This window comes from Suncus etruscus, chromosome 8 (genome assembly GCF_024139225.1).
Source record: "Suncus etruscus isolate mSunEtr1 chromosome 8, mSunEtr1.pri.cur, whole genome shotgun sequence".
Taxonomy (NCBI): domain Eukaryota; kingdom Metazoa; phylum Chordata; class Mammalia; order Eulipotyphla; family Soricidae; genus Suncus; species Suncus etruscus.
Genome location: NC_064855.1, coordinates 36,211,145 through 36,218,582, shown reverse-complemented (window position 1 = coordinate 36,218,582; position 7,438 = coordinate 36,211,145).

The following is a 7,438-nucleotide window of genomic DNA, read 5'->3' as shown; positions in this document are numbered from 1 at the left end:
CAAAAGCAAACAGAATGGTCAAAACTCAGATCAATAAAGGACAATTTCTAGTAATTGTTATATCCCTCCATGGTGCTACTAAAGTCAGTGTCTAAGGCTTTACTAGGCTGTGGTTGGTGCTAGTTGAGCCTTCTGTGTTACTGTTTAGGTTCACTGAGCTTGGTGGTCTACTATGCAATTTTCCCATCAGATTTTCTGTGATTTTATTGGACTGACACTACTATAACTTCTTTTTGTTTGTTTGTTTGTTTGTTTGTTTTTTGGGCCACACCCGGCACTCAGGGGTTACTTCTGGCTGTCTGCTCAGAAATAGCTCCTGGCAGGCACGGGGGACCATATGGGACACCGGGATTCGAACCAACCACCTTAGGTTCTGGATCGACTGCTTGCAAGGCAAACACTGCTGTGCTCTCTCTCCGGGCCTGACACTCCTATAACTTCTGAGGTGTCATGCAGCAGCAGGTGGTCATGTGGTCTAGGATGTATAGATCTGGAAAAAAATTGATGGCAGTTTGATAAGGTTAAGTTGCTAAGAGGGCCATTTCTGTCAGAGGGTGTTGGGTGTAGTAAAGTTCTTCAAGAAGGCCCCAGAGTTGTAAGCCCAAAGCAGACTACCAGGGAAGAGCAGGTGGTCATTCCCATTTACCACTCTAGATGGGTCAGTTATCAGATGTAACTTATTGATTGATCAACTATGTATGTTATATGTATGCATGTGTGTATTGTGTGGTGACCACCTTTATGTTAGTCTTGTGTCTATGTTGTACATAATCTCTCTACCTTCCATCCCACCTGCCATTAAGCAAAGCCTTTTCTATTGTTTTCCTATGCTCACCTATGCCTGATTTGTTGTTTTTCCTATTCAACCATTACTCCTACAGCTCAACACCCCTTATGCCTTGGAGCACTGCCCTACTCCCAGATGTCCCTGCCTCCCCCTGTACCCTTTCAATCTCTTGTGACCCTGGACTGCCACCCAGACTAGAATTGGCTTTTCGAGTGGTTCCTGGCTCAGGGACTGATCTCTGCTTATGACTCCATCCAGCAGCTGCAGGATATTTCCACCACCTTCACTTCATTAGCTGGAGCAGTAATCCAGATTCTACCTACAGTGGATTTAATCACAACAGACTGGGGGAGGGGGTATAGATGTATGTGTATTTCTTTATATGTATTTCCTGGGGAACAGTGTTGTTATTATACCTATGTATCAGGGACTATAGAGTTTGACATCTTTTTTTTGGGGGGGTTGTCACACCCGGCAGCACTCAGGGCTTATTTCTGGCTCTGCGCTCAGAAATTGCTCCCAGTAGGCTTGAGGGATCATATGAGATGCCCGGATTCGAACCACCGACCTTCTACATCCAAGGCAAATCCTTACCTCCGTGCTATCTCTCCGGCGCCAGAGTTTGACATCTTTTAGGAATAGATACTACAACAAAACTATAGTCCCCTGATGTTCCAATATTACCTGTGGCAATATCCTTTTTTTCTTATTGCACAGACCCTGTATAATGGGGAAGTCATATGAAAGAGAGGAGTTCCCATCGATTAGGATAGTAGTTCCAAAATTTATATGTTGCAGGTGACCATTTGTCATATTGACTTAATTTCAGCTTCAGTTGCTCTGAGAGTGCTATCTCTGATAACCACCGCCACCGAAGAGAAATGTTACTGTTACCCCCTCCCCAAAGCCAAATGTTAATCTCACCTGGATGGTCAGATCCACCCACAGCTGGGAGGGGTCTGCGGTTGGTAAGTAAGAGGTTGCCTGAGGGGAGGAGTGAGAGGCAGACTCTGCAAGAAAGGAGATCTGAGACACTGGATGGAATTTGAGAGGCTACTTAGCATAGAGGCCACGTGAGGAATATGCACATGGCGGCTAGAGCCATGAAATAAAGCTGACTATCTCCTGAAACTACATTTGACTGCCTGTAGATCATTTCTCCACCATTACCCTGCAACCTACAGGCCTGCCAGGCAAAGGGGATGCAGGCGCTAAGCCAACCAGAGAAAGGTCTGCACCTCCCCACACACTAGAACTTTATATTTTACATTAATAAAACAGTTACTTTCCCGGACTCAGAAGATAGACTCTCTAGGATTAAGCAAATTTAGGTCTGAAGCCTGCAGTTAGAATATATGACCAAATGCTTTCTGGGAAAGGCCACCCTGCTCATATTTAAGCTAAAAGTATTTTTCCTTGCCTATGCAAAATGACAGCCAGTTTTATAATTTCCTAAGTTTCTACTGGCGGTTCCTACCTCTTGTGGAGAACAGTAGAACACATCAATATGGCTGCATTTTAGTAAACAGAAAAGGGGGAATGTGTTGGTTTACAACTAAACAACGCTGGCTTCCGGCCTCTTCATTGCTCTCTTTACATGTCAAAGTCTCACCTAGGCAGGACGAATTTCAGATAAACCTGCCCTTTGTCTTTGCTCTTCCACCTGGGGGTGGTTTTGTCTGCAGTTTGGCTGACAGTTCTGTCTCTCTCAATCTCTCTCTCTCTCTCTCTCTCTCTCTCTCTCTCTCTCTCTCTCTCTCTCTCTCTCTCTCTCTCTCTCTCTCTCTCTCTCTCCTCTCTCTCTCTCTCCTCTCTCTCTTCTCTCTCTCTCTCTCTCTCTCTCTCTCTCTCTCTCTCTCTCTCTCTCTCTCTCTCTCTCTCTCTCTCTCTCTCTCTCTCTCTCTCTCTCTCTCCCCCCCCAAAGAGAGAGAAGCTACACCCCTAGAGGCAGGTGAGGGGAGACAGAGAAGAGGGCAGGGCAGACGGTGGGAGGAAAAATGGGTACATTGGTTGCAGAAAATATCCACTAGTGAAGAGGGGTGTTGGATATTGGTTTTTTTTTTTTTGTTTGGTTTGGTTTGGTTTGGTTTTTGGGCCACACCCGGTGACGCTCAGGGGTTACTCCTGGCTATGCGCTCAGAAGTCGCTCCTGGCTTGGGGGACCATATGGGACGCCGGGGGATCGAACTGCGATCCATCCTAGGCCAGTGCAGGCAAGGCAGGCACCTTACCTCTAGCGCCACCGCCCGGCCCCGGGTGTTGGATATTGTATGAGTGAAACTCAGTCATAAACATCTCTATGACTATCTCACTAGTGGTTCAATAAAAAAAAAAAAAAAACTTTTTAAAAAATTCTGGGGGCCGGAGAGATAGCACAGCGGTAGGGCATTTGCCTTAGACACAGGACGGTGGTTGGAATCCCGGCTTTCCATATGGTCCCCAGAGCCTGCCAGGTGTGATTTCTGAGCATAGAGCCAGAAAGAACTCCTGAGCACTGTCGGGTGTGACCCAAAAACAAATTCTTCAGGAAGTTTTCCTATAAATCTTGAATCAGGTTTATCTAGTAAAGCTGGAAGCACTGATCTGGCTGCTTTCATCCACTATTCTGAGTTGAGGCGGGGTGATGAAGGACCACAGTTGAGATAGGAGGATGGTGGTGTTGGCTGATGGCACAGATCTTAGAAGCCCTAGAATGAACATCTCAGTTACAGCTACACATGGTACTACCCAACATATGAATTTGGCCTGACTGGCTGTGCATAATCATATTTGTTCAAATAAAAACAGATCTGTCTTGGCAATGGAGAAGGGACATAAAAAAAAAAAAAAAAGAGAGCCCAGGGCCAGAGCAATGGCGCAAAGCATTAAGGTGTCTGCCTTGAAGGCACTAGCCTAGGATGGACCCAGCGTCCCATTTGGTCCCCCAAGCCAGGACATTTCTGAGCACATAACCAGGAGTAACCCCTGAGCGTCACTGGGTGTGGCCCAAAAACAAACAAAAAAAAAATATTAAGTAAATTTTTTTTCCTCCCAAAGGCCAAGCTTGGGGGAAAGTTGGGGACAAGGCAAGGAAATGTTACATTGGTAGTGGGATTGGTATTAGAACATTGAATGCCAGAAATAACTATATTATGAGCAACTTTGTAGACTATGATGCTTAAAATAAGGAAATTTATATTAAAAGAAAGAAAAGGCTACATAACAGCTATGAAGTGATATCCTATTATGATTTTGATTTGCAGTTCTCTAATGATGTTATTTTCAACACCTTTTCACCTATTATTTTACTTGACTAGATAGTTTTGTTGGTTTGTTTTTGGGCCACACTAGTGATGCTCAGGACTTACTCCTGGCTCTGCTTTCAGAGATCACTGGTGATCAGAGATCCCTGGTGGTGCCAGGGACTGAAAACTTCAGTGGTATACTCTCTCTGGCCCCCTAAATTGTTTTCCTTTCTCTCTCTCTCTCTCTTTTTTTTTTTTTTTTGGTTTTTGGGTTTTTGGGGTTACTCCTGGCTGTCTGCTCAGAAATAGCTCCTGGCAGGCACGGGGGACCATATGGGACACCGGGATTCGAACCAACCACCTTTGGTCCTGGATCGGCTGCTTGCAAGGCAAACACTGCTGTACTATCTCTCCAGGCACTCATCTATTCATTTTTGAGACACATCTATGGTGCTTGGTTATTATTCTCCAGCATAGTAGTAGGAGCTGTTTGGAGCACCATGTAGAGTTGTAGGTCAAATCTGGGTCTCCTACGTGCAAAATCCAGCTGCTCCAACACTTTGTGCCATTTCCCCGCCCTCCAGAACTATTTTCTTTAATACAAAGTGAATTTCTGAAATTTGAATTCTATATGCACTACAAATCTTTAAGAGGGGTCTCAATCTCTTAAGTATCTTAATCTCTTAAATATTTATTTTATGTGATCACTACCAAAAGTTTATTTGCCACCTGCCCCCTTTAATTTTTCCTGTGTTCCAATTCTCCACCACTGAAACCTTACTGCCTTCTAGTCTTCACCTGAGTCCCCTCAGGTCACGTCCTCAGCCACGTCCCTCCCCCAGTCCTTACCTCCATCCCACCAGCTGAGGCGGCTTAGGGGACGGGGCATTTGGAGTTCGATGGGGAAGTGTCATCCTACATCATACCGCCAGTGGGCGCTAACTTTGGAAATGACCTCGTTCAAGATTTGGAAGCGTTTTTCTTCTTTAAATTATTTTTATTTTTATTTATTTTTTATTTATTTATTTTTTTGGAGGGGGCACACCCGGTGATGCTCAGGGTTTATTCCTAGAGGAGCATATGTGGTGCTGGCTGTGTGCAAGGCAGTATCTTCCCTGCTGTGCTATCTCTCAGCCCCTGTTTTTCTTTTTGAAATAGGGACCACTTTCTGCAGGTTACCACTTTCAACCAGGTTACACCTGTGTGCTGGAGTTGTGGGGGTGGGGGGAGGATGTTCAGGATAAGAAATCAAACTTGGGGGTCTCATAGATAGGAGTCATTATGCTCTACCGCTTGATCCCTAAGGTTTATCTTGTTGGTTGGTTTGGTTAGGGGCCATCAGTGGCAATTAAAGATTACTTAGGGTTTATTCCTGGCTTTGCATGCAGGAATTAGTCCTAGTGCTTGGGGGACCATATAGGATGCCAGAGATCAAACCCAGGTTGGCTATATTCCAGGTAAGTGCTCTACCTACAGTATTTTTCTCTCTGGCCCCTATTTTTTGTTTTAGTTTTGGGGCCAAACCCAGCTATGCTCAGGGTTTACACCTGGTTCTCTGTTCAGGGATCACTCTTAGCACATCAGGGAGAACTATATAGAGTGCTGGAGATCAAACTAAGGTTGGTATATACAACACAAGCACCCTACCCACTGGACTATCTCTCTGGCATCAGATTTATTTTGAATTTTGCTTTTAAAGGAAGCAAAACCTACACCTATGTAGAATAAGAGAAAAATCATATTTTATTCCAATCAAAACTCTAGAATTTTCTGGAAACTATGCAATGCTTGACATGACTTAGCAATTTTCCACAGTTCTTTCTTGTTCTTTCAGTTTTGTTTTGTCTAAACTTCTTAGGTTCCCTCTAGTTTTTAGATAGAGCACAGTTGCCTGGGGAAATCAGTGGGATCATAGTCTTTTTCTCCCCTGTTTGGTATGAGTTCATACACCATCAGTTTTTCCATAGTACCTGACACCCAGGTGCAATGCCACCTGAGAACTTTGAAGTCTTTCTTCAGTCCTTAATTCCAATTCATAGGCCATGAGGTGGAAGGCAATACAAAATAGGTTAAAAAGCAAAGAAAGTTAAATGTGGCATAAAGGCCACAATCAACTGGTAAGCTTTGCAAAATATCCAAAGTAGGTATTTTTGGGACATGACTGAGTAGGGTACAGGTTGGGGTTGTTGGGATGAAGTTGGCTTGGTGGACAGAGCTCAAGGTCAAAGGAGCAGAAAGTTAACAGGTGAACTTTGGCTTGCTACCTTCCTTCTCTCAAGAGTTGAATTGATTTTTTTTCAAACTTTTGGTTCAAACTTCTCAAAATCACTCATCTGTAAGTTGCAGTGAGTTTTGGGGATGGTAAAGAGTCACTCACCACTTGCCATATTTCCCAAGAGCCTGAGAGAGCACATGAGGGGGACTATGAGGCAGTAAGGCAGTGAGCAATGGGGTCCAGTGTGCCCTTTCATATCTTCACACTGCTATAGAAGCCTGTCCTTGCTCAGTAGGTAAGAGACAGCAACTGATCCAAGCTCAAGAGCACTACACGGGCCAGTTTGCAATCCATCCCTCAAGATTACACATAAAGAGGTCAGATTCTAATTCAGCCTTCAGGACCACCATACAGATCAGATTCCAGTCCACCCATAGGATGCACAGGTCAGATTCCAGCTCTCAGGATTCCACATACACAGACCAGATTCCAATCCATTGGGGTCACCACAAAGGTCAGATTCCAATCCATCCCTAGGACTACCACATACAGACCAGATTCCAAACATCTCTCAGGAACAAATATACAAGGGGAAGATCCCAAACGTCCCTCAGGATCTCCAAAAGCAAACTAGATTCCAATACATCCCTAAAGATCACATATACACAGACCAAATTCCAATCATCCCTCAAGATCATACACAAAAGTCAGATTCTGCTCCATCTTTCAAGACCAGATTCCAATCATCTCACAGAGCCACCATAAACACAGACCAACTTCCAACCAATCCCTAGGGACCACTAAAGGCCAGATTCCAATCATCCCTAATACCACACAAACCAGATTCCAAACATCCCTCAGGCTCCTGTTCCCTGGACATTAGTGACCATGTAGCCTGCAGCCCCCTACTGGAGGAGTGTCCCTCCGGAGACTGGATCAGCCTCTGCCTTAAAGCACTTTCTTAGGTCTTTGCCATTAAAAGATATTATTAGGGGCCCGGAGAGATAGCACAGCGGCGTTTGCCTTGCAAGCAGCTGATCCAGGACCAAAGGTGGTTGGTTCGAATCCCGGTGTCCCATATGGTCTCCCGTGCCTGCCAGGAGCTATTTCTGAGCAGACAGCCAGGAGGAACCCCTGAGCAACGCTGGGTGTGGCCCAAAAACTAAAAAAAAAAAAAAAATATTATTAGAAAAATGTTTTAGGGGGTCGGCG